The sequence below is a fragment of the Procambarus clarkii genome, chromosome 85, assembly GCF_040958095.1.
Source record: "Procambarus clarkii isolate CNS0578487 chromosome 85, FALCON_Pclarkii_2.0, whole genome shotgun sequence".
Taxonomy (NCBI): Eukaryota; Metazoa; Arthropoda; class Malacostraca; order Decapoda; family Cambaridae; genus Procambarus; species Procambarus clarkii.
Genome location: NC_091234.1, coordinates 20759705 through 20771130, shown reverse-complemented (window position 1 = coordinate 20771130; position 11426 = coordinate 20759705). Strand labels below are relative to the sequence as shown.

The window sequence follows — 11426 nt, the reverse complement described above, 5'->3', positions numbered from 1 at the left end:
TTTCTAATATTTCTCCTCGTGTTGTTCCTTCTTTGCCCCCGTGGAGAGTCCCCCTTCCGCAGTTTTGTATATCCTTAACCCGCATCACTAAAGCTTTTACCCCTCCTATGGTTCTAAAACTCCTTTTCCTTGAGCACTTTTCTTCTCACTCCCGATCCGTTTCCATCTTCCCTGATGGGTCTAAGTCTGCAGACGGTGTAGGCTACTCTGTTGTTTTCCTGATTGCACTTACATGTGTCGCTTTCCTCTGGAGACTAGCATCTTCACAGCGGAACTTTGCTATTCTCTATGCTCTTTGTCTTCTGCTTTCTCGTTGTCAATCTTCCTTTGTAGTTGTTGACAATCGTAGTGCCCTCATGGCTCTTGGGTTCTTTAATCCGGTTCATCCAGTGGTTGTCGAGATCCAGCATTGGCTGTTTCTTGTTCACAGTAAATTTGTCGGTTGAGTTTTGCTGGGTTCCCAGCCATATTGGTGTCTTTAAATGAGCGTGCGGATGCTGCTGCCAGGGAAGCTGTCCGCTCTTGTCCCATCTCCTGTAAAAGTATTCCTTATTCTGACTTTTACCCGGTTATTCATTCCTCCATCCTTACCCGTAGGCAGGCTTGTTGGTCTTCTGTTACTGGTAAAAAACTGCGTACTCTTAGAGTCGTGTGTTCTCTTGACCGTCCTCCTACTACCGTAACCGGCGATGGGAAACTGCTCTGGCGAGGTTGCGTATTGGCCATACTCGTTTAACTCATGGTCACTTGAAGCGCCGTTCTGCTCCATATTGTCCAAATTGCATTGTCCCTCTTACGGTTGTGCATATCCTTGTTGAATGTCCTGACTTCTGGGACGAGCGTGTGTCTTTTTTCCGACTCCCCTGCAGTTGCTTGTCTCTCGATAGTCTTCTTATTGACTTGGATACTTCTGATATCGTTCGCCTTATGCGTTTCTGTTCTCGTGTTGGCATCCTTGGTGATATTTAGCGCCCTCTGATTATCCCGCACATTTGATGGTGCTACATAGCCTTCCCGGTTTGGTGCCTTCTATTGATAATTACTTACTTGTGGGACTGAGCACAGAGGACAGGACGGTGACCTTGTGGGACTGAGGACAGTGGACAGGACGGTGACCTTGTGGGACTGAGCACAGAGGACAGGACGGTGACCTTGTGGGACTGAGCACAGAGGACAGGACGGTGACCTTGTGGGACTGAGCACAGAGGACAGGACGGTGACCTTGTGGGACTGAGCACAGAGGACAGGACGGTGACCTTGTGGGACTGAGCACAGAGGACAGGACGGAGACCTTGTGGGACTGAGCACAGAGGACAGGATGGAGACCTTGTGGGACTGAGCACAGAGGACAGGACGGAGACCTTGTGGGACTGAGCATCGATTTAACGTCTGCTACCTACCTTAGAAAAAAAACTACCTTACGTAAATTCTGGGGATCAATGACCCTATGGCCCGGTCTCTGTCCGTGGCTCCTGATTAGTCGATTCAATGTTGAAATAGTGTCGATTTAACGTTGCAATAGCGTCGTTTAACTGTTGCAATAGTGCTGATTTAACGTTGCAATATCGTCGTTTTACCGTTGCAATAGCGTTGTTTAACCGTTGCAATAACGTCGTTTTACCGTTGCAATAACGTCGATTTAATGTCTGCTACCTACTTTACGCAGCTTCCGGGGATCAATGTCACCGCGGCCCTGTCTCCGTGGATCAATGTCACCGCGGCCCGGTCTCCGTGGATCAATGGCACCCGCGGCCCGGTCTCCGTGGATCAATGGCACCCGCGGCCCGGTCTCCGTGGATCAATGGCACCCGCGGCCCGGTCTCCGTGGATCAATGACACCCGCGGCCCGGTCTCCGTCCAGGCCTCTCGGTTGGTCGTCTGTCCATAAATTTTCAAAATTCATGGATCAGGCAACCAACCGGGAGACCGGGCCGCGGGGGGCATTGATCCACGGAGACCGGGCCCCGGGTGCCATTGATCCACGGAGACCGGGCCGCGGGTGCCATTGATCCACGGAAGCTACGTAAGGTAGGTAGCAGACGTTAAATCGACGTTATTGCAACGTTAAATTGACGGTATTGCAACAATAAATCGCCGCTATTGCAACGATAAATCGACGATATTACAACGTTAAATCGACGGTATTACAACGGTAAATCGACGGTATTACAACGGTAAATCGACGGTATTACAACGGTAAATCGACGGTATTACAACGGTAAATCGACGGTATTGCAACAATAAATCAACGTTAAAACGACGCTATTGCCACCATAAATCTACTGTATTGTAATATCACCAATTTCAAATAGTCGATTTTACGTTGCAGTATCGTCAATTCAATGTTTTTAATACTTTTGCTCTAATGTTGAATAAACCTTTGTTTCATCCTTTGAATATTGTAGATTTGACGTAGAAATATCGTAGATTGAACATTGCACAAGCGTCGATATAGTGTTGATTCGACGTTTATTCAACGTTCCAATTGCGTCGATTTAACCATGTCCATCGATGCAATAGCGTCGAGTATGTCTGATATCCAACGGTGCCTCCAGCGATATCCTCTAGATATCCCCATATATCTCATTTTATATATAATCTTACCTTACCTGTCATGCTCAGTCCGCAATTATCCAAAGACGATACTAAATATTTATCTGCAGGTTATATGAAACAGTTTCAATCACTATTGCAAAGCATTTTTTATTTTATCTTTCAAGTGGTTCTGTAACATACAAACCACAAAGACAAGGTGATTAAACAATACGGGACAAGCACCAGTGTTTTAATGTATATAACCGTCTTTGAGGATTTAGATATTTGTATATAACCGGGCTAATTAAATAATGTAATTAGGTCAACGCAATACACAAGTGATTATTGTATCAAGTTTTTATAATTTAAATAATATACAAGTACAATCACACACAGATAATCACACTAACGTGATGCATCAAATGAACAAATCCACAAGGGCCGTGACGAGGATTCGAACCTGCGTCCGGGAGCATCCCAGACGCAGGTTCAATTTATTCAAGTACATTTTACATAAAAAAAACATCAAAATTCAAACACTTCTGTATACATCGAACTTCTCTGGGCTTATGAAAAAATTATTGCATGGAATATTACTTCACTAGGTATTAGTGAAGAGAATGGAGTAATTTAAATGTGACCTCTGAAACCCACTATTAAATACCAGCCAATCTTAGAATAGATAGAATCATGAAAATGGCTTTTTCTAAGTGACCCGCGTATGTGTAAGATATTCACAGGTGTTCGGCTTTTATTTAACTAAGAGCGACAAGCTGAATTTGTTTTATTCTTAACTAACCAAAACCAAGTGAAGACACTGAGATATAGTCTGAAATATGTCGGTAAACAAACTAGTAGGAATATTTATAGGAATAAATCTTATGGCAGTATAAATATACAAATTCGGAACGAGAAAACAGCCTTCAGAAATTTTTAGATCTATTTCCACTAACCGTAACTTCTGATATGTCGGTAAACAAACTAGTATGAATATTTATAGAAATAAACCGTAAAAAAGTATAAATATACAAACTCTGAATGAGAATACAGCCTTGAGAAATTCGGTCTATTTACATTAACCGTAACTTTGTCATCTAGCCTTAATACTTGGCGATGAGGACTTAAAGTATAAAGAAAGTAACCTACTCAATCCCTAATCCACGTAGATTGTCCATTTTGGACATGCTATTATTCCTGGCATATGACCCGACACTAAATTGTCATGCTGGCAAATGAAAGCCTAGGCACAAGAAAGTGATTTTGGCCCCTTTTATTTGAACAAAATGTTTGGAACATTGACAACTAAAGAAAACTCTGCAAGATAATTTAGCAGGATTTAATCTCTACTGTCACTTCCCGGTCTGAATATTTCGCAGTGTGTGTTTATTACCAAGATACAGCCTGGGATCATGTCTCATCCTCACTTTCTTCTGGCCCAATGTAGGATTGTATACCACTTAGGGAGACCGCCTTAGCCATTTCCTCGCCACAAAGGCACTATCACTGCAACAGTGTGGCACAGTCACAATATCCAGCTGCAGCAGTCTGTGGCACAGTCACAATATCCAGCTGCAGCAACAGCCACGTGCAAGAACCAAGTGTGGAGCAGCAGCAGCAGCACGTCCACCTCTCACCAAGCAGCAGACGCCACTGTAGTGCCTCTTGTCTCTGCCTTTTATCTGTCTTAATTACCGGAGACGGTTGGCAACCTTCCCTGTGTTCAGCTTCAGAGGTGACTGGAGAGGTCCAACATGATCTGTCGCAATGGTTTAATTCTGCCAGACTCCAGTAACGCTGCAAACACATCATGCAGCTGACCTGCAAGTACAGAAATATTAATTATGCGTCGAGCAAAACTGTAAACCATTGTACACACAAAGCGCTGCTTGTCCATATGAACTGCAGCCCAACAACAAAAAATTAAGTTTTAGATAAAATTGCCATTTAGTAAATCCAGCAGGATGACCATATTTAAAGTTTAATGCGTATTTCAATAATTTATAAGTTAACTTTATTAGTTTAACTCGGTTCTAGCGATAACGCTCTTTATCAAGTGTTCCTTATCCTTGTCTTCTATACTAACTAGCTGGAAGCCTCTGCCAAGATGAGCAGTAACAGTTTGCTATCCCAGCTGTAGGCATTAGTATTCACTCACCACGAGAAATGGTTTACCAGCCCTAGTTTAATGCATCCAAGACCATTTAAATTTTATTCGAAATTTACTAAAAGGGGACAATAATAGTTTTATTCTTTGTCACCGCAACAAGACAATGACAACCCTGCAGCTTGGGTACTCTAAGCACATTACTCTGAATAAAAGTAACCAAATAAAACCATCATTTTACTTACCATGTTACCAGGTGTTCCACAGGATGGAGTGTAGAGTTTGCTGTAGTCTTTAAGGCTGAGCCAAGCTGGGGCTGAGGGGCCAAAGAACACCGCGGTACCTTAAATGTAGGAAGGAGTTGGAGGGACAAGTGTGTCGCTTTAAGACTGAACTGGTTACATGGAACTGGAAACTAGTTTCAAAATTGTTACTCTTGGGACAACTGTCTTAGTCATTTTCCCTGAAGGAGGACTTGTGTAAGGAGAGAAGAGACAACTAGTGCAGACAACTGGTTTTGCTCCTGAGAGTGAAGGAACACCAAGACGCCGTCTGGGGTGATGTAGTGGTCCCAGACTACACCCACACCAGTATTTAAAGCAGAAACTGAAATTAGGAAAGTAATACCAATTTAAGACAGTGCATTTAGACTTGCCCCAGCGGCAAGAACTTTGTTAATAAATATAATTTGCATTTGCCTTAAGATTTACTATCTTCTGTAATTAATGCTACACCTTGGTAGTATAGGACTATTTATTTATGCATATACAAGAATGTAAATAAGGAATGCGAGGATACAAATATGGTAATTACAGTCTTGTAAAGCCACTAGCACGCGCAGCGTTTCGGGCAGAAACGGGACTTGGTAGTAAAGGGCTTGGTCTTTACTGTACACTAAAGTAAAAGCTTACCAATTTTCTACATTTAACAATATTGTCCTCTTAAGAAACTGGAATAGTCAACGTGCGTGGCTTTAATGTACATTAGCCAAGTACAACTTTGAACTGCTAGAGCAACACTGTGGGGGAAGTGTCCGGAGACTTGGCATAGGATTTTTACTTAAGGCGCGTTGGTCAACCTTCTGACTGCCTTGGGAAATGTATACGTTTCTCAAAATGTTAATATGTTCATTGTTTGCGACTATGTATGTATTAACACGATGTACTGAACGGGGCAAGAATAGCTTGAGCTACCTCATCCCTTTATTGAGGTAAAACACGCAAACTTATTTCAATTTCTAAATGCCTTGTGCATAACCCCCCCCCCCCCGAGGGAGGCCCATAGTTAACTATCGTTCAGTTGCAATGGTCAGGACGAATTTTCTCGTTAATGTCTGACATTAGTTATTTACATAACTACACGAATTATGAATGATAGTCTACTGAAATACTACAAGGCAATTTTTACAATATAGACGATAGTAATGTAATTAGCGTTTATGAAAACAAAATTTACACCAGGGATGGACATCTTAAATTAGGATACCCTGATTCATTGTAAATTCTAGTTACCCATTACAAGAATTACATTACTAGGCTGCTAAATTTTAGTCATGTTATTAAGACATTTAAAATTTAGTTTTTAATTTGTGGTTTCGAACTATTATCCCTATTGTACACTTACAGAAATATGTAATATGTATAACCCAGTTTTTAAAGATCGCGGCGAGAGGTTAAGGGGGGCAGCCTGTGGCATGATACAAGTGAGGTGGAGGAGCCTCACAGGACAGTTTGGGTCAGCTATAGTGAGTTATGACCACTTAACCCAACCTTAACATTAGTCACGGCAAGTGTAGAATAGTGGCAGTTTCCTTATGACGGGAGGGTGACGCAACAATGGGGGGAGGGGAGGGAGACGCAACAATGGGGGGGGGAGAGGGAGGAGGGGGATGTTACGCAACAATGGGGGGGGGGAGGGAGTGACGCAACAATGGGGAGGGGGGGGGGCAGGATCCCCCCCACATACAATTTTTTTTTTTTTGGAGGAAGGAGAGACATAGGTGAAGGGAAGTATAGAAGTGGGAAATACAGCGAGAGGTATGAAAGCAGGCGGGCTGTCCGCTTTGCTGACACTGTGTGGGTGTTGGCAACTAAGCTGGCTCCCTCTTGTCAGGGAGCTGTGAGGTTCTTCACACGTGTTTCACCATATATGGATGTCCATAGATGAATACTGTGTAGCATTCATATATACACTGATGCGTCCACACATGTTCTGTTTAAGGCTCTTTGTTTTATTATTATTTATCGAGTTCATACACTTATCGAGTTCATATATACACACCTCATCTGGGGATTATATACTGTGGGGCGGGGTTTTCAGCCAGAGAATCGAGGCTCTTGGGCCACCAGCTGTGGGAGCGGGGCGTCTCATCTTTGAGTAATCTTCCTAACATTGGGTCCTCTAACCTTTCGATGGTGTTCCACACCTTGATGGCTTGGTGCTGCAGTCTGATGTTTAGTGGCTGTATGTTCAGGAGTTCATGGAGCTCCTGGATTGTCTGGTCATATGGTGGACGGTGTTTTGCTGCTCTCCTTAGCGCCTTATTTTGTACTGCTTGCAGTTTCTGCATGTTAGTTTTCTTTATGGTGTGTAGTGGTACTGGGGGATATTCTAGATGCGGCCGAACTAGAGCCTTATATAGGTGGATCTGAATGTTAGTACCGAGGCTTCGGAATCTTCTCAGTTTTCCTAATGCTGCTTTGGCTTTGTTTAGTCGGTCCCTTACATGAATTTGTATCCCTGTTCTATATATCACAAGTCCCAGTATTCTGCCTACCTCCGCATATTGGATCGGATGGTTGTCAAAGATGATGGGGTCCGGGTTTCTTTTCGCAATATTATCTGAAACTTGTTTGTTGGTGCCAATTTTCCATTGCTTCTCAAAGTTGTTTATGAGTTCAATTGCTGCGGCTTTGCTGCGGCTTTGATGGTCCTGGTTGGCATATTACTTTGGTGACATCGTCAGCGTATGTGATGTATTCTCCATGTTGGGGTTGGGGAAGGTCAGCTATATATATGTTGAATAGAGTGGCTGGAACTGTGCACCAAAAGTGAGGTAAAACACACTAAAGTGTATTATGTCTCATCGGCACTTATATAACCAGCAGCCAACCACACTCGGCCGCTGATTGGTTGACATTCACCCTAAAACTCACCCCATTGGTTAACATTTTGCGAGTCTCAAGTGTCAATTAACAATGGCCAACAGCCACTCCTTCACTTCCCCAAATACGAACGAGTTCCTAATGAACCAATAAAATCTATTTTACAAGCCAAATACAACAGTCTATTGTAAATGTTGCAACAGAACAACAGAACAACATTTGCAATATAATCTACAGTGAAGTAATAATGGTCTGTCAAGAACTGTTAATGGCCGCTACAATATATGTAATAACAGACCAACAAACCAACAACCCAAAGTTCCTGACACAACACTGGATGATGCTAAATATTTGCTTTCAATTGACTTAAGATATTGCTCGTTAATGACAAATTAAGTGACTTTAACTTATTGAAGTGTGAACATTTATGCTTTATAATAACTAACGTCAGGGCGTCTCAACGATATCTTCGTGACGCCAGATTTCTTGTTATATATATATTAAAAAGCTTAGGTATACAGAGCAATGTACTGCTATCCTATTCTATATTAAAGATTACACAGTGTAGATAAAAAAAAACTAGCTGTAAGTTCATCTAATATTTACATCTCACAGGATGGTTAGTCATACATGGAATCAGGGAAGAAAATACTAACCTCAACGCAAAAAAAAACAAATAAACTTATTTTATTTATTTATGCATATACAAGAAAGTACATTGAGATTGTGAGGATACATAATATGGTAATTACAATCTTGCAAAGCCTCTTCTTTACAATCTTGTTAAGCCTCTTCCTCTAAAAAAATCTTGTAAATCTTGTAAAGTACGCGCAGCGTTTCGGGCAGAAACGCTGACGCTTCTAACTAAACTACTTCATTATCGATACAAATGACTCTCTGAAACTCTTGCTCTTTGCATTAATAATGTTGTTTAGAATGAAAGTCACAACAATCCTACTATCTATTCTGCATGTTGGGTTTTTACGAGCCTAAGGAGCTGACTGAATCACAGAAAAATACTCCTCCACTGTTCTTCAGTGCGTTAGTGGCCAGTTGTAGTGCAGCTAATTCTGCATGTGTGGTGCTAAGCCAGTTATTCAGTCTCACACTTGTGGTCTGTGGACATATGTCTTCTTTGTATATTCTACAGGCTGCTGCAGTGAGACCTGTTGACATTTGTACAGACCCATCAACGTAAGCATGGTGATCGTGACGGCATAAGTTATTTATAAAGGAATCAATGGTTTCATGTGTTATTGCTTTCAGGAGTGCTGGGTTTTCCTTGCTCTTTTTGCTGATGACACTTGTATATCAGGGTACAGATATAATGGAATATCATTGGCTAGTACGTTGCATATAATAGGAATATTTAGTTAAATGAAATTGGCAACACTTCTACTCAGCCAGCTTGCGTGTAAGTTGGCCGCTGGTGCGTTGGCAACACTCTCCCGCCTATATACAGCACTTGTCAAGTTTTTCTCTTAAGTAGTAAGGGTGATGTTGGGTCTCTCGTCACCCTTACACAGAAGGTAAGGGTGACTCAATTCACCCTTACCTTCTGACTGACTGAGCTGCTCAATTCTTTCACATATGGTTGGGGGTTTCAGCTCCTCCCTTATGTTGATGGTTCTTGTGCATCTGGGGGCTCCAAGAATTATCCTATCCTCATGGCTTCATTTTGAATTTTTTCTAAAGCTTTCAGCCTATTGCTAGGGAGACTAATAAGGTACAGGGCGTGGTAGTCGACTAGTGACCTGATGAACATCGTGTAGAACATTCTAGCATATTTAACATTAATACCAATGTGCTTTCCAGCAAGCGTTTTAAGAGTTCTTAGCCTTTCTTTAAGCTTAAACTGTAGTTCACTTACAATGTTATTATTAATATTCACACTGAGGTATTTGTAATGCCTGCAGTTTTCAACCCGCTGTTCATTGACTAAAAATAGGAGGAATATTAATTTTTTGGGAAGCATAGAGTCCTTGTTTGACCTGTGGAGACGATAAGCCCACATTCAATACTATTATTTGTAAGTGTATAAAGGAGAGTCTGTAGCCTATTGCCACTATTTGCAGTGACGCAAATGTCGTCAGTATAGCAGATGCTTCATGGACTTGTGTAGGTACGTCAGCTATTAGTCTATGCATCAGCATGCTGAAAAGCGTAGGACTGAGGACTCCTTCCTGAGGTGTGCTCAATTTAAAGGAGGCATTATAGCTACTCTTAACTCCCTTACAGATGACGACGCCGGATGGGTCCTCGGTGCTCCTCTCGTCTTCAAAACACGACGATGTGTATTGGATTTTGTAACTAGCTCATCAAGATTGCAACTTGCTTAGCTAAATGAATTGTTGGTTTCAGTCCCTGAGCCCATTATGTGCCTCTATAACCCTTTCCACTACCGCCCACAAGATGGGTATGGGGTCCATTACCGCCCACAGGATGGATATGGGATCCACTACCAATCCTGTGGATGGTAGTAGACCCCATACCCATCTTATGGGTGGTATACCCATCTTACAGGTGGTAGTGGACCCCATACCCATCCTGTGGGTGGTAGTGGTCCATAAACCCATCCTTATGGTGGTTGTGGACCCCATACTCATCCTGCGGGTGGTAAAGGACCCCATACCCATCCAGTGTGTGGCAGTGAACATCATACCCATCCAGTGGGCGGTAGTGAACCCAGTACCCATCCAGTGGGCAGTGGCGAACCCCATACAAATCCAACAGGTGGTAGTGGACCAAATACCCATTCAGCAGGTGGTAGTGGTCCCCATACCTATCCTTTTGGGTGGTACTGAACCTCAAACATCGTGAGACTTGTTGTGGACCCTATATTCATCGTGTTTGCAATAAGTAAGTAATTATCAATAGAAGGCACCAAACCGGGAAGGCTATGTAGCACCATCAAATGTGCAAGATAATCAGAGGGCGCTAAATATCACCAAGGAGGCCAATACCAGAACAAAAACGCATAAGGCGAACGATATCAAAAGTATCCGAGTCACCAAGAATTCTATTGAGGGACAGGTGACCGCGAGGGGCGGTCGGAAAGCAAGACACACGCTCGTCCTGGAAGTCAGGACATTCAACAAGGATATGCACGACCGTAAGAGGGGACAATGCAATTTGGACAATAAGGAGCAGGGGCGGCACTCCATTAAGTGACCGTGAGTTAAACGGGTATGGCCAATACGTAACCTAGCCAGAGCCTTTTCCCACCGCCGGTTACGGTGGCAGGAGGAAGGCCACTGGGACACATGACTCTTAAGAGTACGCAGTTTGTTACCAGTAACAGAAGACCAACAACTCTGCCAGCGGGCAAGGATGGATGCATGAATAACTGGGTAAAAGTCGGAATAAGGAATACCTTTACGGGAGGTGGGACAAGTGCGGATAGCGTCCTTAGTGACAGCATCCGCACGCTCATTTAAAGAGAGACCAAGATGGCTGGGAACCCAGCAAAACGCAACCGACTTAAATTTACTGGAGATAAGAAACAGCCAATGTTGAATCTCGATAACCACTGGGTGGACCGGATTAAAGGACCCTAAAGCCATGAGGGCACTATGACAGTCAACTACCACCACGAAGGAGGATTGACACCAGGAAAGCAGGAGACGAAGAGCATAGAGAATAGAATAAAGTTCTGCTGTGAAAATGCTACCCTCCGGAGGAAG

General features: G+C 42.9%; 1 long non-coding RNA gene across 3 annotated transcripts; it reads right to left on the bottom strand.

The window, feature by feature from the left end:
• Window positions 1–2968: 2968 nt before the first annotated feature.
• LOC138358678 (uncharacterized) lies at window positions 2969–7710 on the bottom strand. Of its 3 annotated transcripts, none has more exons than XR_011225533.1 (3): window positions 7416–7710; window positions 4885–5245; window positions 2969–4353 (listed from the first exon to the last, which is right to left on the bottom strand). It is a non-coding gene; the product is annotated as an uncharacterized lncRNA (long non-coding RNA). The 3 variants fall into 3 exon arrangements; XR_011225532.1 differs by lacking the exon at window positions 7416–7710 and adding an exon at window positions 7045–7389; XR_011225531.1 differs by lacking the exon at window positions 7416–7710 and adding an exon at window positions 6920–7050.
• Between the last annotated feature and the right edge of the window lie 3716 nt (window positions 7711–11426).